Here is a 23,571-nt window from a genome sequence, read left to right as displayed (position 1 = left end):
GAACTGGAAACATGAGCACCTTTAACAATGACACAAAGTCACATACTTATTAGCGACCAACATTACAGCAACATGCCAACCTATAGCAAATCGTTATGCATTACATACATTTAATATAACATATGGGGAAAATTAGTTTGTAAAAAAAACAGATATAAAGCATTCAAAATAAAGCATTTTTGATAATATTACAAACCCTACTGAAAAAGTACAGTCATTTGTCTATTTTAAATTATACATCATTTAGGGAATGACCATATTTTCAAAAGATTATTTAAGCCTTGGTAGTAAAATGTGCTAGCAATTAAAGCTTAATTTGCACAAGATGAATGCCAAGCTTAAACTGCATGAGATGGATGCTCAGAATAATACTACACCATGGCAATTTCTAACCACTCATTGCTCTGAGTTCTATCATCAGACCAAATGGATCTACTCTGAATTTACATTTCCACTTACATTAATTGGAGGTTATTCTGCCTTTGATGGTAATGGAAAGTGTAGTAGCTGGTTCTAGATAGGCAGGCGCTCTTTAGTGAAGAGAAACAGTCGCTGGACTGGGTCATACGGTTGGGTTAAATGTTAGAGATCAGGCCATGGGTTGTATCTTTTACATTTAAAAAACAATTATTTACAAGCAGTGTTTGCTGTAGCAGATCAATTTTGAAATGGACATGCATTTTCAAAAACAAGTGTTAAAGAAAAAAATCAATAGCCTAAAAACAGACTAATCACGCTCCATGGCTAAAGTCCCCCGATGATCATTTAGCCTTCGATACATCATCGTAACTGATTCACCTCTGCCACTATTTCATGCAACATCTCTCATGGGAGGCCCAGATCAATGCTGCCTAAAAGATAATGATAATTTCCGCCTAGTTCGAGAGCACTGCATTATTGGATTACTTCAACATGCACAAAAAATGGGAGTTTGATTAAAGCAGGATTTTATCTTTCAGCATTTTCCCCTGCGATTGATAATAAAGCAGTCATTCATCAGATGGGACCAAAAAAATCCATTGCAAGTCTTACAGCGCTGTAAGAGGAAAACAAAATACTTGCTATAAAAGTGAACAACATTTAAGAAGACAACACTATCAGGTCTCCGTCTTATGGTGAGTGCTCTCTGAAAAATTTCACAGCGAACTGTAAGTTCTTACATGTCTTTTCTAAATAGAGACAAACAGCAGTTAAATGTTTGCTGGGACCATTTCTTTGCTCCTAGGAGGGAGCTTATTAAATTTATGTTTGAGAGAAACAGACATTCATTTCCAAAGAATTATGAACAAAGAAAGTAATTCTTACACTTTAATATTATCTAAACGAATGCTGTCACAATACTAAAATCTGAGAAGATTTTAAAACAGACTTAATATTGTTGGAATTTGCATTTAAATTAGTTTCACAGTTTTTTTCTGTACACTTTTTCTATCACTTTTTTATCACAGTTTTTTATCAGCATTAAGGATGTGCCAATATTAAATCTGGTGATAATGATATTGATAATTATTTAAAACTAAAATGAATTTATTGTATGCTACAAATGAGTTTAAATATATGAAAATGAATATTTATTTTGAAATGTATATAAAGCATCATTATACTGTATAATGTATATGTAATGTATTAATAACTCAGCAAGAGCACATTTTGACCATGAAGTTAATTTGATTCGCACATGCAGCCGTAATGACAAAACCTATATATAAATGAGTGACTGGTATAGTTACATTTTTAATATAGACTTAGAACTGTCACTTTGCTTACTTAATGAAACAACTAAACTACCGCAAAGACTACAGAAAGACAAAGTGATTTTTCCTTATGGCGCAGCAGCCCAAAGACACACAAACAGCCAAAAAGCCTTGACAAATGCATTTTGGCAAGAGTGAATAAGGATGTAGCTGGAAGCCTCTCCATTTTGATTCATTAAAATTGCACTATAATGGAGAAACAAGTGCTACTCTGTGCTTAAACAATGTGAGCACCTGCAAGTTGCTCAGAGGGCACGCTCACACATAATACATTAAAGCAAAAAACCTTTTCACTCATTTTCCTTTGAATATCTTAAAAACCAAATTTTGTTTCCCAGACCAAAATTAATTCACAGAACAAAGTATATCACATATTAAAATATTTTAAATAACATTTTCTTTCATCTGAATGTCTACATTTTGTATTCATCTTGCTGAAGCTATATAAAAATCTTTTTAATATTATTATTTTAATGGGAAGCAGAAGATCTTATTGCGAGATCTAACAGCATCAGGCCTGGCCTGGTTGTGTTTAAAAATGAGAACACTGCTTCTTATAATCATCATATTGCCTGACTTTAGGAGACAATTAGGGCTCAAACGATTCCTCGAGTAACTCGATTACAAAAAATGATCGTAGCAAATTCCTCTGCCTCGAAGCCTCTTTTAATTTATTTTAAATCTCACGTCAGGTTCTTTCGCAATGATTTTTTTTTTATGTGACACAACGCGTTTACGTCACCCACAAAGCGGAAGGAGACACAAGCGCTGCGTCTGAAGTCGCATACTGCAAGGAGTCAGCAGTGTTTTGATTTGAGGGCGCGCAAACGTAAAGAGAACGTCGTGGCGTGTGTCCATTGTAAGATAGAGCTGGCATACCACAACTAGGGCCCTGTTTTTATGCGATGCAGAAAACGCGGAGGGAATCGCAGAATCCAGTCATAAAAACAGAATTTACAGTTTAACGCGGTATGGCACGGAATTTGCCCAATTTTGAATGAATTAATCAAAAATAGGTCATTGCACTTACATCAAATCACAATATGGACTAATATCTGTAAATATTAAGCTGGAACAGTCTGTTTAAATATGAATCCTGCATGTTCTGCGTGTCTGTGTTAATGAATGGAGCAGAAGCGCATCTTCCTTTATTAACACACATTGAAGCTTGCGGTGATTTCAGCGTCTGCTGTCTCACTAAATAAGGACGTGAACACATGAACAACATCTCCAGAACTGCTCTAACAGTCACTTCATGAGCATTTGACCGTTTGATTTAAGTAAAACTAGTGTCACATCACATACACAGAACTGTAAAGGTACGTCAACCCGTCAAAATAAAAGTCCGGTTAAAGACTATTGTTCAGCAGAATGTACATATCCTACAACTAAAAAAAAAAAAAATCAAACATTATTTTTTTTAAGGTTTAATCTCACAACATGTCTTCCATGTTTTATTTTTAATAGTAAATCCCCTTTGTTTACCAAAAAGTTAAAGTTACTTTTCAATAATTAAAAGATAAATTAAATGGATGTTTTATGTGTTTAATGTTTAATGTGCATCTTAGAAAATGCTTTATTTAAAACCCAACTGAATGGCACGTAAATGCACTTAATTCATCTGTCAACTTTATTGTCATTGTTCACAGTACAGACAGAGAAACAATGGGTAATAATTAAATGTTTATTTTTGATGTATGCATTGCATTCTATGCTTTTAAAAAATAAAAATATTATTTTTCTAAAAAAGGAAACTTAGTTGTTCATTTTAAGAGACCCAGGAGTCTTATTTTCTCTTGCATAATTAATATTACACTTTATTTAAGCAAAAACACATTTTATCCGATTACTCGAATAATCGATGGAATTTTTGGTAGAATACTCGATTACTAAAATATTCGATAGCTACAGCCCTAGAGACAATACAATGTTCAAAACCTGTGTAGTATGAATAATCATGATTGTGATCATACAAGCTCACAGTTTCCTACAGGATTGACTGTTATTTTTAATTCTTCATACATTATACAGCAGCTGCCAAACAAGCTGTAATTCCCTGTACTGGCCTGAGGCACTAAACCAAACACCGTTAACCTTCTGCACACATTAGAGACTCGTTCACTTCTATACCTCTCTATGCATGCATGTGTGTGTGTGTGTGTGTGTGTGTGTGTGTGTGTGGTGTGTGTGTGTGTGTGTATGTGTGCAAGCTTTTGTGTCTATGTGCTCAAATGTGTCAGCACATTTGTGTTGCATTATATGTGTGTGATGCTGATAATACACCAGCAGACCTGAGCCAGGATGTGCCTGAACATGCCTCCCTCACAACTCGATGCCATTATATACTGTAGTCTCCTTCACAACAGGATACTGAAGAGAGGAAACGTATGAGAGGTGACACGGAGGGTTTTGAACATGTATGTGGGGGCGTTTCATCATTGCCAATAAAGTGAACACATGCCTGCATGCTCCAATTATTTTGATTATTTAAAACCAGGCAAAGAGAGTCACGTGTGGGTGAACAAGTTATTAGTGAAGTACTGTATAAATGTGCACAGTAACTACTGTGAGTACATAGATTTGATGCTTTTCTGCTGCGATATAATGAATATATTACATTATTAACATAATTCTTGTGCTTTTTCATATATCGGTTAGGAATCTCAAATAAGGTTTATGAATGCGCTCTTTAAGGGGTTACTCTTTTGTGGTGGGAATTTGCATTTCAATAGCATATTTGTGTTTGCACATCTCTTATTGTAGTGGTGTGCGCTCTGCTCCAAGTCTCGTAAGGCATCATGCTTCAAGCGCTATGGCCATTTGAAACATTTCACAATGTTTAATACACCCATTTGCATGTTCATTAACTTGTCATCATTATATCAAACTATTCTGAAAAATGATAATATACAGGCGAACTGTGTAAAAGTTTAGAATAGAGACATGGATCTGGATCATTTTTTTTAATTTTCTGCGGAAGAATTTTAAATCTGGTAATATGCATTGAATGAGGTTGAGAGGACTACAATATTATTAGAAAAAACATTATATAGTCATCTAAAATATATTTCGAACATGCAAGGGGTAATGGACATGTAGAATTATTGTCAATGGTGAGCTTTTGAATTCTGTGGAAATCTGCAAAGCTTTCTATGTTAATTCTGTGGATGCTGTTTCCAAGCAAACCCAAACATGAGGGAGTTTTTCTTGAGGGATGCTTGCTGGGAATTGCAAGCCACTAATCACAATAAAGCTGCTTTGGATTATATATTCTAAAGTTCTATACAAATATATTAAATGGAATTTAATAAACAGGTCTGTAAAGAGCTGATAGTCTTAAATTCTAGATTTATTTTCTCCAAAAAGGTTTCATTTAATTTCAGCATTAGTAAATGTTATCGCTTTTTTGCTCTTCAAGATAGCTAGAACTAAAACTATTAAAAATATATTTTTTCTTAAACTGATTAAACTGAAAATAAATATTGCATGGAAGAATTACACAAAAAATTTTTATTTTTTTTAATTTAAATAAAAATAAATTAAAGCCAAATAGATATTTGAAAAAAAAAGTAAAGAAAGAAAATGATAAAAGCACATAAAATCTGAAAACATAAAGAGATTAGATTTTAGATTAGAAATTAGATTATTATTTTTTTTTAATTGCTGACATATAGTAAGACCTACTAAATTAATTAATTGAAATCTGAAATGAATTGAAATCTGACTTTTGATTGCTGATTAAAAAGTGAAAACGTGCAGTTGCTACAATCATTAAATTTCACTGATAAATTCAGAACAAAACCAAGTCAAATAGTCATTTTGGCAGCCCGCAAATTAGTCAACTTTTAAACTATGTAGTTTTTGAGCATCTTGCTTTGAACTTGAACTAGGCGAAAGCAACAGCACCGAACGGGTGCGAGATAAGTGGCTCTCCACTAACTTTAGTGAGGATGGCTTCCATCTCTGCATCTGGTCACAAGTCTGTTAAAGTCAAAGTCTAGTGTGCCAAAGCCTGTTAGAACACTAATTATCACAGCTTCTAAGAGGCAGGAATGTCACCTGTAGAAACAGTTGCACAGCCTTAACAAATAATTGCATGTTCCTATCTGCCCGTCTCCAGCACCATGGAAATGGTCTTATTAGCGAGATAAAGGAGGAAGCAGGCAACAAGTGAATGCCATGGTGAGAGCGGCCCGTGGCTGTGACATGGCATGATGGGAGATGACACTTATCGACAGATTACATAAACCACTCAGGTTCTAGCTAAGCAGGAATTTTGCTCCCTAAATGAAGAGAACCAATTTCAGCCATCATACAGGGCTGAGGTAATGAAATAGAAGACGAGAGGTCTGAAATGTAATTTTCCGTGCGGACTCCTTTTGTGCTGTTATCTCTGAAGGTGCAATAATGGTTCGTGAACGACTTTCACTGACCCCATAATGACCCACGGTGGTTATGGCCTCTGAATGAAGAACTATAATTACCATATAATTACTAAATACCTCATATTGTCAATTATTTGCTGTGGGGAATTATTTCAGTAATGTCTGAAGTATTTCAAAGTGAGCTTGTTTGGAACAAGCTGCATCAAATTATGCATATTCATAGCAGCGAGACATAACTGAGATTCCGTGTGCCTCATCCGTCCGCTAACAAATTCATTATCGCAGGAATGTTTGAAATGACTTTAGTACAACGCATGAACCTTGAGAGGCAATTTTACTAATTTTTAAGTTGAAATTGAAAAGGACCATTCAGATTTCATTAACATTGTTTGCATAATAACATATTTTTATAGAAACCAAAGTCTGCAATGACTGAAATTAAATAAAAAATGCTTCATCAAAATGCCTTGTCAGCCAATTATCAGTTTTCTTGTTGCATATAACTTTCTTTTAATATTGAAACTTTTCTTATTTGTTTTTAAAATATTTTTTTGAAATGAAACAAGTATCTAAACATCATTAGGAAGGCTTTTCGAGTTTTGCCCAAGTCTATGAACTCTCCAAGAATCTCTGTTTGCACGGAAAGAGAAAATCAATTGATCTGTTTTGTACTGGATCTTTCTACTGGTTCCATGAATAAATCTAAAGTCCCAGAGCACTGATGAATCAATGATTGAGTCTCTCACGACCAATCTCCTAAAGCAGACAGCAAAGGTCCAGTGGAGTGGATGGCCACTGGCGCTCTCCTGCTGGCAAGACCCAAGCGTTTATTTCATGCCTCTTTAAACCGATGGGGTTAGATGCGGTGAAACCTTCTGATAGTATCCAACTCAAACCTGAGGCCCGAAGCTTACCGCCCGGTGCTGCAACTACAGGCCGCTCTGGGATCAATTTCTGCTGGCCGGAGTGCTGGATTGATTTACAGGGGCTGTCAAAACAACTTTCTCTACCTGCCTCCAATGCGCCACAATCATGTGAAATGTTTGGCCCATCACATCGATGGCACATGGTTTTGAATAGACATCAATATAATTATCAAGGATAAATAATGTAAATTAGATTGCATGGAAATGACCGAATTCTGCTCTTTTTTGTTCCAAAATAGAAAACAATCAGGGCTGCATTTCCCAAAAGTTTTGTAACCCTAAGAAGTTCGTAAAAACAATTGTACGACTGATCTTAATATTATGTTGTTTTCCAAAAGCATTGAATTTAAGTAGCACTTAATGCATTTCTTTACATACTGTAGTACAGCCTCAAAAAATAAAGAGTCAACCCTCAATATTGCAAATAAATCACTCAAATATGCGATTACAATTTTCACTCTGTCTGACTTAATGATGTCTCTCATTTGCTATGGCTAATAAATTCTTAGATTTTACTCACCAGGGTGTGAGTTGGAGACTTCAAGTATAAGTTTAGCACAGATATATTTTCACTCTGACTGAGTGCTTCAGAGTTTCAGTCTCCATCAAGCGATCTGTGCTGATTTTTTATTCATCTCAATGGATGCACAGCGTACCTGTATTTGGCATACTGTAAACTCTAGAGTGAAGATGCACGACTCACTGTCGCTGCACTGTTTTTCACACACACGCAAAGAAAGAGAGAGAGAGAGAGAGAGTCTTACACAAAGCGGAATTGACCAGCTACATTTAAACAATATTCTTTGTTGTATTTTCCTGTCAAAATATAAGTTCCTTTGATATTCTTCAGCTTTCAAGAACTAATGCGCAAATGCCAATCTCATTGGCTTGTGCACACATATAATCTTCCATGTATTGATTTCAGCAAATCAGTTCCAGCAAATGCTGACAGCGTGATTAATATTCATGAACCCAGCCACTCATTAATACTTAGTGAGATTTAAATTGTTATTAGTAGTAGAATTCAAAGTATTATTATTCTCTTATCGGTATTGTTATTTTTACTTTTCTTATTCTTTTTTAAGAGAAACACTGAAAGACCAACAATATCTTAAGCATCACCACCAGTCACATATATATATATATATATATATATATGTGTGTGTGTGTGTGTGTGTGTGTGTGTGTGTGTGTGTGTGTGTGTGTGTGTGTGTGTGTGTATTTTTTATTTATTTATTTGCAAGTAAACTAAAAAAATTACAAGCCAATGGTGATTCTATTGCCAAGGTGTTTGTAGAGGGTTGAAGAGTTCAGTATTGTTGGCCTTATTCATGCTTCTTTAGAATGCATTAGTTGTGTATCACAATATGAATCAAATTCCACCATCCCAACTTGTGTAAATGTTAAGCAAGTGTGGAAATAGTGCATTAAACCAAGTAATAAAAACTGTGAGTAAATCCTGCTCGTGATAAGAGATTTCCCAGCTAGAGCCGAGGACACGGGCCGAGCGACATGCGGTGAGGCATGAAGAATGAAATGGCAGTGATGAGCAGAGAGGCCATCTGCATTTCACAAGTCCCAGCATGTCAAAGACAGCATCTGTTAGGAGTGCACCTCCATCTGTCATAAATCACTTCTTCCCACCATAGCACTAATGGCGGAAAGGTCACATGGAATTTTCTGATACACTGTTTGTTTGTCATCCATCAGCAAAGGGATGCACTAGTGTTTATTGGTGCTTCATGAGCAGCGGAGACCAGATGAGACCCATCCACAGAGCTCTCCACTAACATGCTAGTAAAACCGTCCGGCTGGTCAGGTTGAGCAAAGCTAATTAAAAATAATGTTTTGAAAGCGTATCGCTTCAAAAAAGTTAACTGAAAAACAAACCTGACCGTATTACAAAATGTTAACGTTTCTTAGAACCTCTAACAGTTTCCTTAAAGGGATAGTTCACCTAAAAAGGAAAATTCTGTCATCATTTACTAACCCTCATGTTGCAAACATATATGAATTTCTTTCGTTTGTAGTACACAAAAGATATTTTGAAGAATGTTTAAAACATGTTGACTTCCGTAGTATTTTTCCTTGCTGTGGAAGTCAATGGCTCCCAGCAACGTTTTGGTTAAGAAAATACTTTTAAATTTCTTCGTTTTATGTTCCACACTAGAAACAAACTCATACAGGTTTGGAACAACTTGAGGGTGAGTAAATGATGACAGTTTTCATTTTTGGGTGATTTCTTTAAGACGCCATTAAAATAAATTTCCCTTTGTTGTATTTAGGTTGATTCAGTAATGTTTAGCAATATTTTTTCAGGCTAATATTTTTCTGAATAATTTCTACAATGTAAATGTTTTAAAAAGTATATTATGACATTCCAAGTGTAATACTACATATAAATCACAGTCCTTTAGCTTATACTGTTATAATATAAATACTGAGGATCTTTAGTATATTCAGCATAAACCAACACTGCAAAATTAAAAAAATAAAGTGTTCATTCAAGTCAAAAATTTTATTTTTAAATCAGCCTTTCAAATTAGGTTAGACCATTAAGTTAGACCTTTTTCTAGTGTATTTATAGCTTTACTTGACTGTTTTTAGATTAAAGTTTAAAGTATAAACCTTATAATCTCAAGTGTGTTATTTGTTTGCTAGTGGTGAGCCACTAACTGTATTGCAAAAAACTTATTCAGTCTGCCATTGTTCGCAAAACAGGGAGTACCACCCCACACTCACGCCAATGGCTAAGCCAGAAGTAGACATGTTGAGCAGCTCAAACAAACTGTTTAAAAAGCACCACAAGGTCAGTTTTTACACAAATGCTTTATTTAAAGGTGTCTCTATGTTAAAGGGATCATTTACCCAACAAAAGAGAACACTATTGTCATTTACTCACCCTTGTGTAGTTCCAAACTTGTATGCCTTTTTTTTTTAGAAAACAAACTGAACAGTGAAATTAATCAAATGAAATTAGTTAATTGCACTCAAATAATAATGAAAGTTCATTGGACTTAATTTAAATAAGTCCTGTAAACTCAAATTTTGTTGTAGTAAGGTCAACTTAAAATGATTGCGTTTTCTAGTTCCCAGCATGCTTTGCATCAGAAAACAAGGAAAGTAAATGTAGAAATTAAGTGTTATTTTGTGTGTTTTTACACAATATTAACATAGAGGGACATAAGTTAGTACTTAAATGTTGTGTTTTATTAGAATTTACAAAGGTTTCTGTTATGTTGGTTTTGTAGTGTTACCGTTGTGGTGAAGAGTAGAGCCTGTGGTTAGGCTGAGGATGGACAGCAAAAGACTAAATTTGAGTGTATTTCCCACGTTATATGAGTTGAAAAATAGAGAAAATTTTGAGTGAATTACTCCCTAATTATAAGTTGAGAAATATCAATATTTATAAGATAACTGAGTTAATTTAAGGCAACTGGAAATGTAATTTTTTATTTTATGTAAACTTAACATCACTTAAATGTTTTTTGTGTAATCTGTTACAAAATATTTTTTGAGTTCTGTGAACTTATTAGGGTTACAGTGAAGAAATTTGAAGAATGTTGGGAACCAAACAACATTGAAGGCCATTGGCTTGAGATATTGAGCCATTTCTCAAAATATCTTGTTTTATGTTCCAAGGAAGAAAACCGTTTTGGATGGAATATCCCTTTAATATAAAAAAGATGCACTTCACCTTTAAATCAACGGATGAATACTATAGTAATTGTTTCCAGCAACTGTAACGTTTATATAAAAACCCTGTAATTTAGTATTTGCATAAGGTATTGGAGAGGTTAAGTGATGTTTACAAAGCTTAATGCCGCACTGTAGCAAGATTTCAAACTCACTGAACATGCCCACTTTGCACACTAATGTCCAGAGGTAGCTTAAAGTCTGTATCTTTTCCCTGTAAATCCAGGCCAGCTCCAGGGCAGAGGGAATCTGCCTGGGCTCCGCCGCTCATGATAACAATACAGCAGGAATTAATGAAAGGCCTGCAAGGGATTTATTACGATGGAGGAGACCAGAATACGGTGCCAGAGATCCTGGACGCTAGACATTTGAATACAGGCCACAAATTATAAACAGTTTCAGTAAATGAAGTGACTGAGTGTCTTTGTTCCACAGACGTACATCTTCCTATTGCTAGCAAGGAACAGGGCGCTCTAACCACTAGCGTGGCCAGCTCTGGGAAAGGAAGTTATTGAAGCCTGGATTTCCTGCTTTCAGCTGTGGCCAAGAACTTGGAGGTTTATGGCGGTTTCAGGAACTGACTAATCTAATGATTCATGGATCAGAGATTGCTTTTTACATGTGTCTGGTCATGGAAAAACTTGCTTGAATAAGAACATATAACATTTTGGTATGCCAAGATGGCTGAATGGCACAATATCATTAGATGTAAACCATACGTTCTTCAGAATAATTGTTGTTTGCCATTTCTATCAACATTAATTTCTTCTACTGAACTGACTAAGCCCTCCATCTGGTTTGAATTACAAGGCTATAACTTTGAAGTGTTGGAACTTGTCTTGCTCGTCGTTTCAATTTGAACAACAAGCAAAAAAATGCTCTTGAATTCACAGAAAATCTCTTCTACTAGGAATGTTTACTAGTAGAATACTCCAAAATCATGCAACAATTAAACTTCAAACTAAACTGGTCTCAGTGTTTTAAATGTACAAATCACTCCAAAGCATATTCGTGCATCATAATCCCTACCACAGCTGATAGGCCAAGTCTGAATTTATATAAAAATACAAAAAAAAATTATATTACCAGCGGGGGGCAAAACACAAACAGTGCTTGCAGAAATGGTCGTCAGGACAAAGTACGCTCCGTGGTTGGGAGTCATTTTATGGCAGTTGTCCTGAAGCACATTTACTTACATGACGTCAGCGGCTAAAAGCCAGCTTTTCATTTGGTGGCAATTTACCTCAGCTTCTTTAAGGGCTTGTTGTTACAACTAAACAGCAGACCACACTCAGTTATTCCCTTGGAGAATCAATTTACATCGGGTCGTGCTCAGACTCCAGGCTACCAGTTTTGGTTAGTAACACAATATTAAACAACCACAATTTATTTATTTTTTGAAAGTAGCAAATGATCATTCGATTTAACCTCCGTTAGATCAGTAAACATAAAAACAGCGAGTGACACACTATATTAAAATGTGACTTTTTGAAGTAGAAAGATTATGTTTTAAGATCATTAAAAACAACTTTAAAAAAATATTTTTTTGTTGTTGTCGTTGTTTTAAAGTACTAAATGTTTACTTGAATAATTTATTTAAAAATTTGTATATTTTGAGAAACTCAGAAATAAATGTACTATCATTTTTAGAATAATTTATAAAAAATGTATATACCATTTTGTTATACCATTATACCATTCCATTATTTTATTTTATTAAGTGCTATATTAATATTTAACTTTAAATGTATTAAGCGATCATTTTTGTGTGGTATCAAATTATTAAGAAACATAAAATATTTGGTTTACTTACTTAAATTGTAGTGTTTGGTATTGTGGTATTCGGTATTTTCGCTTTTGTGGGTTCTTTAAGTGGGGTGGTGTTTAACTTTCTTTAAAATGCTTCTCGCCGATAACAGATGCGGCTCCCTACAAATACAAAAAAAGTATTTGTGATAAAACTGATGGAAAAGTAAACCAGCTTGGGCCGGGTTTCCCGATAACGACTGATCTTATCGCTTAAGAACGTTTTGTACAAGTAATTTTATGATCGTTCATTATTGTTTCACTTGCGTTTCCAAAAAAATGCATGTAAAGCAATCGCACGTATCTGTGCTTTAAGTGCTATTTAGGAGTCGCTATCCGTTTGTCAAGTGCTGAAATGTCACCTTATAGAATGGCTCTTAATTGTAGTACACAATCGTTTGTTGACGTTAACCTAATGTTGCATTCCAGACAGACAACTTGGATATAATAACTATAATACAATACAATATTATATTATATTACAGTGTATAATATTATACTTTATATAATAATATATAATATACTTTATATTCCGTATAGAGAGAGAGAGAGAGAGAGAGAGAGAGAGATGTTATTTCCAGGTCTAATACATAGCTGGTTTTCGTGCACTTCAGCAAGTCAAATGACATATCAACCCCCCACCCCAGTCTTTGAAGCATTTCCTACATTACTTCTTTTATTAATTTTTTTTCAGTCATTTAATTTAGATGTGTATTTCTGTTTTTTTTCTGCCCTTTTTAATTATTTAATTTATAAATTAAGAAAAAATTTAAGAAAACGAGTCATAAAGTGTACAATAAAGGTCAATCAAATCCTTATATTATAATCACATAATCTGACGATTGTCCTGCAGGTGACTGCATAAATCTGCCTTCTTATTATGCACTTAGGGCTTTACGATTACTTTAGAGCAGCCGTAGATCTACGATGATTTTCAAGTGCTACTTAAGTTACGATGCTTTGGAGAAACAGACTGGAATATTAAGATCAGTCGTACAATCATTTTTACGAACTTCTTAGGCTTACAAAGCTTATGGGAAACTCAACCCTGACTGTTGAAAATACTTCCAGGTATAGTCTGACAAAACCAGGGCCAAAGGCAGTTTATTTTACACAAATGCAACTTAAATCAGTTCATGTGAATGAATAGTGAGAAAGTGAATAGAGTGAATTGAGTGAATTGAGTGAACGGTGAACGATACATGATGGGCGTTGATTAGTTTTAAAATGTCACTGTAGCATCTGTGGGTTTGATACTTGCGGTAGCGAGCTGCTAAAGAGTAAATCATTGGTAAGTTTGATGTTAATAACCAACGTTCAACCATTATGACACATTTTCTTTTTTCTCCATCCAACGTATGTGATTTATTTTCTACAAAACATTGCATTGTGTTACAAACAAAAATGGAGGGTCCATCCAGAGATCATAAAAACATCTACTGAGTTCATCCATCGGGAAAGAGTAATACTTGGGTTTGAACAAAACAGCATCTGATCAGTTCAGCTCTTCATTTAAAACAGCTGTTTCCATTACTTGAAGAATACACTTGTGAGTAGAGACAAGAATATTGCTGCAAAATGCAACATCCTTGTATTCACTAAATCCTTGTATTCACTAAATCCTTGTATTCACTAAATATATTACAGAATGCAGAATTCCATCTTAACGTTCACCTGCTATAATTTAAAATAAAATCATTAAAAGCAGGACCTTCCAAGGACCTCATATTTTCCATGGCTTTGATTTTTCTCCCCCTCCCGGCGATAATCTTAATTCCTGTTCGACCACAGACAGATTCTAATAGGAAATGATGCCTAGTATGAAGAGTAAAACACACAGGACGTGGCTGTTTGTGTTGGTCTGGGTCCCAGCAGAGTTTAGTAGTTCACATTACCCCTGACCACAGAGCACAGCAAAGTGAGTTAGCTGCTTCTAGAAGTGGCAAAGGCACTTTTGTGCGGTTCATTCATATCTGTTGTAGCCTTGTAGTGGTAAACCCTATTTCATAGTGTGTCGCCATTATAAACCTATTTGTTTCACGTTCCCCGCCGAGTGAACATAAATCACATCCAGTCAATAAAAACATCAACATACGCCTAGCGAGGCCGAGTGCATTTGTGAACACCTATTGCTTGTTTTTAATGTGCCAGGTTTTAATTCAAGAAAACCGCTCATTTGGACATTATTCAGAACAACTCTTTAAATGATTCAGTAGAATGATGGTCTTCTTGTCAGTACAAAAATGGATCGACCATAGGCTTTTAATATAATAAGTGACGTGACATTCAGCCAAGTATGGTGACCCATACTCAGAATTCGTGCTCTGCATTTAACCCATCCAAAGGGCACACACACAGAGCAGTGAACACACACACACACACACACTGTGAACACACACCCACAGCAGTGGGCAGCCATTTAGTTGGAGGTTCGATTCCTTGCTCAAGGGCACCTAAGTCGTGTTATTGCCGGCCCGGGATTCGAACCCACAACCCTAGGGTTAGGAGTCAAACTCTCTAACCACTAGGCCACGACATCCCTTTCAGAAACCATAAGTAGATTCTGATAGCAGTGCTACTAAAAATATTGAACTTGCATATACTACATAATCCTATTCCATCTGATTTCCATCAGTACACAAATTTTAAAATGGACTCTTAGCAAACATCCCACATGGGAACATAAAAAATACAGACAGAGGAAATGCTATTGTTTAGTATGCAGGATGTCAGTGAGACTAGAATATTATCTGACTTCGGTTTGACTATTTGATCATTCTTTTCAAAGAAACTTCTTACGAACAATTTGATGGCAGTCAACAGAAAGTTGGTGACTCAAATATGAAGCGATTTAAAATGCCATTGATAAGCTAAAGTGAACAGATAACTTATCTGAAGCATACATGGGCCATATGGTGCCACGGCCGCTGCCGTCTGTCGCTGGCATAACAATAGTAATGGCATAACGGGCACAGCATCAGCTTGGATTCCCAGAGCAGTAAACGTGAGAGCAAACGTTCATATTTGCATTTTTTTTTCTCTTACAGGTGCAGAAAGGGTCTAAACCAGATGTCTGCTTGAGCACAACACTGTTTGCCTTCTACAATTCAACAGCCTCACACACACACTCCTCCCCGGCTCTGCAACAGGAAAAACAATAGGTTCTCTCTGTGCGCTCCCGTTCCCCCACAATCCTCCATACCCAGAGGTAACCCAATCCACTATGCCTGGGCAATGCACCTATTCTCTTCTCATTTCACAACTGAAAGACTGCTTTCTTCCTGATCCACGCCGGAGAGCACCACTGAAACAGAAAGTACTGAAATTACTGTTTTTTCTCTCCTCGTTCAAATTCATTATTTATGGTCAGTGACATGTGATTTTCCTTAACAGAGATTGTCGCCCTATTTTTGAAAAGGGCAACCCACTACTTTTAGAAGCTAAACAAACAGCTTCAATTGAAAAGGAAACGGTAAGAAAATCAGCTTCAAAACTCCTTTAAGTTTTCTCGGTTGTGTTTTGAGCAATAAGTAACTATTTAAAACTCCCCTGTATGTAACACATACTCAATTCACATTTTAGATCTACACTAAATGTGAAAGATGCAGAACTCTTTGTGATATGAAAATCGCTCTTCATAGACATAATAATATATTAACAACACACACTAACAACACATAACTTACAATAATAACTACATTCAGGCAAGCCAGTTAACACACAAGTTAGCAATAAACTAACAAAAAAAACATTAAGTAAAGGTTAAGTTTGAAACTATTTAGTCATAGCATCAAAATATATTTGTACTCTGAATGTAAGGTTTCTTTTTATATATGTAGCTAATGAGCACTTTGATAAGGTTCCTCTATTTTCAAACCATCTGATCAAGAGTGTTTGACATTAAGTGATGGATTCAACGTGAGACAATGTTTCATCCGCTCACTTGAAAATGTCAAGCAAGCGTGTGTTCAACAGGTCTACGTGTGCACTGTATAACACTGAGCACAAAGCACTTATTGCTATGCCAATTTTACACAACGAGCAGATTTGCTTCTCATCGCTGTGATACTGTATTCAGAGGTTACATCTGCTAGAAGTTAATCTGTTTACTGTAGTACATGATAATGGGCCAGTTAGAGGACACAAACAACAAATTGTGTCGCTCAGACCCTTCTTTAAAAAAAGGGCAAATGTGAAATATAAGACAATAATTAACTACAAGGAAAGAGGCATTTTCACAAAAAGACACAACAGAGGAACTTGCTTCCTGTTAAGTATTAAAGTCCAAAACAGGCTTAGGGGCTGCAGTTTTAAAGCTTTTGCATTAGAAAGACAATAAATACATAGTATGCTCTTTATTGTATACTGTAAAATGTGAAAAAGTGCAGTGGACACCTTTACCTATTTCTACCTACGCTGTAATCAGTTTGTTTCCATCCATTCGCAATCATGTCTGTCATTTCTACTCAATTTTGTAAGTATGTCATGAACTCCATTTTCTTTCAAAATGACATCTGAATTGGTCCAAAAAAGTCAAATGACCTGCAGGTTGTGACTTGGGCATCACTGATTTACTTAGCACATTTTTAGTGCTATAAACAATGCTCATCTGTTTTCTAGTTTCCACTAAAATACATTTAAAGCTGTAATAAATCATTAGGGCTTTAATTTCAAGAAGGTTTCACAAGCTTTTTCTGGTGATTAATACTAAGTTACAGTTTTATTACAATAGTAATAACAGCACGGCTGTATAATGGATGAATCATAATTAGCTTGATTATATAGAATGTATCACCTAAAAGTGAAACTCACAGCTCGATTTATTTTTGGGGTTTGAGCAGATGGATGTGTGAATGAAGAACAGACGCATGTGTGATTTCACTATGAATGAATTCACAAAAGAAGAGTGAAATGGTTAAATACGTCAAACATTGTAGAATAACGACCTGTACGCCATTAGGCAAAAGCCTGGATAGTTAGTTGAGTTGGTAAAGCCTAGTTCTGATGACGTGCTAAGCTAAGCTACGCTGTCCCGCTGTTATACTCTCGTTAAGTTCATAGTTTCGTTCCGTGTGATAATAATAAGTGGCTTTAAAACACAAAAACTGTGTTTTAACTGGCATTGTCGTTTATAAAGTCCAAATACAACGCGCCAAAGCACGACGTTACTCCAGAGGAAAACAGGGCGGGCAAATCCCAACAAAGGAAATGACAGAGGAATAGCAGCCAGATTCTCCCATGCAATCTTTCTGGAACAAGCTGATACATTAAAACAATGTCAGCAACTGCTGCGACTGTAGCTAGCAGCTTTGGACAAACAAATGGGCTACTTTTACAATTGCACAAGCGTGAAGTAGGCTAAAGTTTCTCCAGAGTAACTGGAAAGTTCAGTGCGAGTACACAGGTTGTTGTTTTGAAAAAATAAAAGACACAAATATTAAAGCTTAGGGATGTGGTGTGTTGTCCACGTCATTCTGCGTATGTTAAATAACGAGACGATCACTGTGATATAACTAAATAAAGACGCCAAGAGTTGACGTAAGTCAGATAAATAAAGAGAAGAAAAGTCAAATGCGTACTTACGGGTGAGATGTGAACCGAAGCTGGTGAATAAACGCCAAAGATACGCGAGCAACAAGTCTCTCTCCGCGCTATATTTGTGCTCCGCTCCGAAATGTGCGGCGTAGCCAACTATGGAGGAGAAAACAGCAACATTTGGATCCGTCATCTTGTCCAAAATTCTTTTCATGCAATAATCAATATCCAAAAAAAAAATGAAAATGTTCCCCCAAAACGACGCGTATTGTTTCTGGGTGTAAATGTACAGGACTTACTGCAGAGCACGAGCGCGCGAGGTCAGCTTCTTTAGCAAAAATGTGAAAAATGTCAAAGATTTTCGTGCTATGTCAGACTGAGTCACTGGACAAAGTGAAAGCACCCTGTTGCTGCTGCAGCGTCGAACTAAATCCCATTGAAAAGATACTTTGAGCCCGACCACTCTTGATACATGCCTATCAATAGTCATAATCGTGCAAAATAGTTTTATATTTGCTCGTCTGCTTTAACTTAATCCTTAAAATCGTTTGCTCTTAAGCTGTTAATTACCTTAAAACTTACCTTAACGTCCGCTTTATTTATATCAACATTTAAGTTCGGCCCCTTTGTTTTGTTCTACTGTGGGTTTGTATAGTTGTTTGCGAACTGTGTAAAGTTATTCTTGTGTTTTGGGGCCGGCCGGGAATGTGAACGGGAATCTCCGCCGCACCGAGAGAGATGCGAAGAATGCTCGGAATGAGAGCAGGAATGAAATGAACGCGAGCCGCGTCGAGTTTGCAGCAGGGCGGAGCCAGAGGGTGGCGTCATCCCGCAGCTTCTCCCACATCCATGGGGATGACCTCACAGGACACGTCCAAGCCGTCCTCCAATGGGAGACAGCGCTGGCTTGTTTATACTTTCGTACCCACTTGTTTGCAATCTATTGATTCGGATGAATGCAATAGTAGCGCTTTTGAGGTTTTAATGGCTCACTGTCTTTACTGTAGGCATGCCTTTATTTAGATTAGGTAAGTGTAATGAAATATTTAATCATATTAAAATAATTAAAAACATTATTATACATGTATAATCATTGTAATATATACAATGTATATATATATATATATAATATTTATATATATATATAATATTTATCATAGTAGGCCTATGTGGCCCATTCGCCAATTGGAGAGGCAGATTTTTGTAAACATAAATAAATAAATGCATCACATTTAAATTTGTTTAATGTTCTATACTCAGTCAAATGAAAGTTTTTAGGACCTTTTCAGTTTTAATTAATTTTAGTCAAATATAGGTGCTTGTGCTTATAAGCGCTGGTGCCATCTGCTTGCAGCACGTCTCTAAGACAAATTACAGACTATATTTTTCAAAATATTACCCTATATAGTAAGATTAACATACCTTTATTTATAGATTTTTATAATATTTCTTTAATGTTTTCTATTTTAATATATTATTTAAAGTAAGAAAAAAATGTTTGATATATTCCAGTATATTCAAATATAAATACAATCATATAAAAATATATGATTTTATCATTTATTTCTGTGAAAGTAAAGCTGAATTTTCAGTAGTCATTACTCCAGTCTTCATTGTTACATGATGCTCAGTTGTGCTTTATTAATATTGATGCTGAATTAATAATGATGTTTCTTATTATTATCATCAATGTTAAAATGAAGAAAAGCATTAAGAATATATATAAATCTTTTGTATCATCATAAATGTATTTACCCTTACTTTTGATTGATTCAAAGTGTCCTTTCTGAATTAAATTAATTGATTTCTTCTTATTCTTCTTCTTCTTCTTTTAAATAATACATACCTTAAACTTTTAAATAGTAGTGTAATCCAGCATCCACTAAAATATTTAGCACCACTATTGTTGTCAACATTGATAATAATAAATTTGCCTTGTTCACCAAATCAGAATATTATCGAAATAATTTCAGAAGGATCAAGTGACACTGAAGACTGAAGTTAAAAATGGATTCATGAATTACTTTAAAAAAAAGAGAGAAAACTGCTAAAGCCCCTAAAGTTTAATTACTAGTGAATAATGACTTTTGCTTAAGTGCAGTGCTTCCCTTTCCTGCTGTAATATCAGCATCCCTTATGCTTTCCAAGTCTTTGTTATCTTATCTGCCGCTTCTCATCCTCGCGAATGGTGTCTGTTCCTTCAATACCGTACTATTAAGCATCAAAAGGGAAAGCTTATCTATGCAAATCCAGCTCGCCCTGGAGGAGCCAGCCTTTCGCTTCAGCTAGGCGCAGAGCTCCAGCACCTGAGTGCAGTCACAGCAGTGATTCATTCACCGTCATGGGTCATCTGCCAGAAGGTTTTCACAAGCTCCTTGTTAAACATTAGCTCCGTGTATCCAGGAAGTCTCAGCGAAGGATCCCGGCATAATAGAGGACCGTAAATGGCTTCATAGCCTTACATCAGAGCCTGTTTTCATTGCCTTATCTAAGAGCTGAGCTGCCCTAACAGATTGGATTGGTGGAAAGCAGCCATATGAAAATCCCTCCATGTCTGTGAACCCAGGTGGAAATGTCGTTCAGGAAAAACAATGCCAAAGCAAATGGTTACCGTAAAACACAGAAGGCATACTGTATATCTTCGAGCTGCCGTGCTCAGCTAGCAACATTAAAGGCCATGTTTGGCTCTTTGAGGAACAAGTACATCAGTCAATAATGCATTTACAGATTTTTTGGCAGCACAAAATCCAAGTAAATCAATGCCGCTGTTGGCTAAAGTAGCTTTAAATCGTCTCGGTGTAGTGCAGAACGTGGATCTGTTCATGTCGCAGGCAATTTAAGAATCGCACACAACCTGTAAACGTATGAATGAGCTTACATATTTCATGATGGCATGGTTGAGGTGCACACAGATAAAATGATAAAGTGCATCATTTGAGAAACCAATAAGCATTCCAGCTTCATGCAGCATTGTGCACTCTGATTCAATCAATTTCATACAAGGTACAATTGAGCAATATTCTCGCAATCCCTACCAATGCCCCAAGGCTGATCATTCAACCACAGTTTGATGTATTACGAACAATATGAGAACTTACACAATTTGGTGGAGCCTTGGCCTAGTTAAGAAACTACGTTACGCATATGATGACTCACTGTAACACAGAGTTTGTAAATGCACACCTGATATTTGTTATAAAAAGATACGTTTATACAGTAGCTCAACCATATATTATTATTAGATAAACAATTATCAAATATGTTGGTACCAGCAGAGACCCTCAGGCAAAAAAGAGGGAGCTGTGGACAAATCAAAAGCTGTATGTTGCTTACTCTAAAACACACTCTCAGGTGTCAACCTCAATATTGTGCCTCACACACACACACACACACACACACACACTCACTCACACACAGGCTTCTGCATATGCTCAAACAGCCAGTGCACACAAGCAGAGCTCACCTGAATTAACACTGGGTGTGGCTAGAGAACAAAGCGCCTGATGCACAGCGGAAACCCGAGAGTGCCTGTGTCAGAGAGGAAAAAAAATAGAATTGATTTATTCATTTTTAGCTTTTCATCAACTCATAAACCCAAGTTTGGAAAATCCTGGTCTGATAAACAGATGTGACACACGACGTGTGTTTAATCTTTCAAATATTTGATTGTGCATTGTGTATATGGACAGAGGAATAAAGACTGTAGCTCAGCTGTAACTTTATGATATTTGGGTCCCCAGATATACTTCTTGGTCCCTTCTTTAATGTGAATTCAATGTGATCTTTCCACCAGGCAAAAAGACATATTGCTTTAAAAATGCTGATACACCTTTCCTCAACAATCTGCATGATTTGAGATATCATTCACTTCGGAAGCACAAACAAAGCAGGAAGGATTTCTTACTTAAAGTGATGAAACATGAAAATTATGTCATCAATTACAAACCCACATCATTCCTGTATGTCTAACTTTCTTTCCCAAAAAAGGATGAGAATGTGATAAGAATGGGTTTGGAACAACATAAGGGTGAGTAACAAACTATACCTTTAAGTATACCTTTATTACATATTATTTAATTAAACATAAGGCAAAATGTTCAGCTGCAGCAGGGGCTTAAATGGACATTAACAAACACGTGAAACAAGCTGTAGCTCCTTTGCTTGATTGAGTGTCTTTTCCATGTCCATTATCAGCAGTGTAATCTGATGTCAGCAGATCAAGCCCCAAAGGCCTCGTTTATGTGTGTGTGCGCACTTTGAAGACTGGAGTGTGTCAGCCTTTTTGCTCCAGGGGGCTAGATGTGGAGCAAGGTAGTACAGCTCTGGTTTAGTTTACTTGGCTGTTGCCCTGTGACCTCACGTAATCAGGGGCCCCTGCGAGGCCAGGTGCAGAGCAGACCCGGCCATAGAGCTGTACTCTGCCTATTCACAGCCTCTCAGAGCTTTACTAAGAGATAAGGGCCAAGTCAGCCAGAGCCATTCACTGATAACAACACAGAGCTAAATTTCAATCAAAGCATGGAGCACCAGGGGGAAAGAGGTCCTAGCTAAATCAAAGTCACCACATAAGGCTTTTCATCAGATTTTGGGAATGTGTCTTTAATGGTAAAGACTTTAAGGACCTTTAATTAAATGAAAATTCAGTAGCGACTTTAAGATGCCAGTGTGGAAAATTAGTTTTAAACTGTGTCCAGCTGGGCATGAATTGCACGTTGAAATAAAATGTGTTTTCATAAAATGTCTGCGTGGACAAAAGAGCTTCAGTATGATGCTGGACGCATTCCAGTTGTAGTTTAAATATGAGACTAAATACTGTATATATGGAGTCGCCACCTTGTGGTCAGTGCTGGGGCCTCAGAGGTCATACTGTCCTCAAAAACACTTTTTGAAAAGAAGTCATTTTATCAAAATTAAATTAAAATAATTTTGATGACAAACAAAAGAAGCAAGTATTTTGACGCCTGAGAGCTTATTTAAATTTTGCGGTATGGGAATTCAGAGTTACATAGATTATTAGAACCTATTCATAAACAAATAGTCACTCAAAAACCAGAATTTTATATTTGTAGTAAGTTCGTGGGAGGAAAAGAAGAGGACAAAGAGGTCGGCTGGACTGCTGACGAATTTATTAACTCAAAATAAAACTTAAACTTTACAAACACCAATGGTGACTTTTACTCTGACATCAACACAGACACGATCGCACAACACTTCTGGTTTACTCGTTCCGGTTCCGTTTCCGGTTCACGTCAGCAGTCCGTCTCTCTCTTGACTGCTTCTGTCTCTCCTGGCGTTTTATACTCTCTCCGCGCCAATTACTGAAACAAGAAACAGGTGTTGATAGTTTTTTCCCAATCCACTCACTTACCGCTCGTCTCCTGATTCTCTCTCCCGCTGCAGACTTCACTAAACCACGCCCCCCCCTGCCACAGACCCCCACCGTCCGTCTCAGGCCGGGGAGCCATCCGG

General features: G+C 36.3%; 1 protein-coding gene across 6 annotated transcripts in view; it reads right to left on the bottom strand.

Moving 5' to 3' along the window:
- The window catches only part of LOC132110415 (transcriptional enhancer factor TEF-1-like), a 78,606-nt gene extending 59,730 nt beyond the window's left edge, over positions 1–18,876 (bottom strand). For 2 of the 6 annotated variants that reach the window (XM_059516997.1, XM_059517039.1), the window contains exons 1-2: positions 18,685–18,875; positions 18,151–18,258 (exon numbers count right to left, since the gene is read on the bottom strand). The gene's annotated coding sequence lies outside the window, so the exon portion shown is untranslated. Of the gene's footprint in view, positions 1–12,574; positions 12,594–18,150; positions 18,259–18,401; positions 18,529–18,684 lie in introns of those variants that run through there. The other 4 variants (XM_059517014.1, XM_059517030.1, XM_059517023.1 and 1 more) reach the window with 4 other exon arrangements.
- Between the last annotated feature and the right edge of the window lie 4,695 nt (positions 18,877–23,571).

This window comes from Carassius carassius, chromosome 2 (genome assembly GCF_963082965.1).
Source record: "Carassius carassius chromosome 2, fCarCar2.1, whole genome shotgun sequence".
Classification (NCBI taxonomy): Eukaryota; Metazoa; Chordata; class Actinopteri; order Cypriniformes; family Cyprinidae; genus Carassius; species Carassius carassius.
This window is presented reverse-complemented; position numbering and strand designations above follow the sequence as displayed.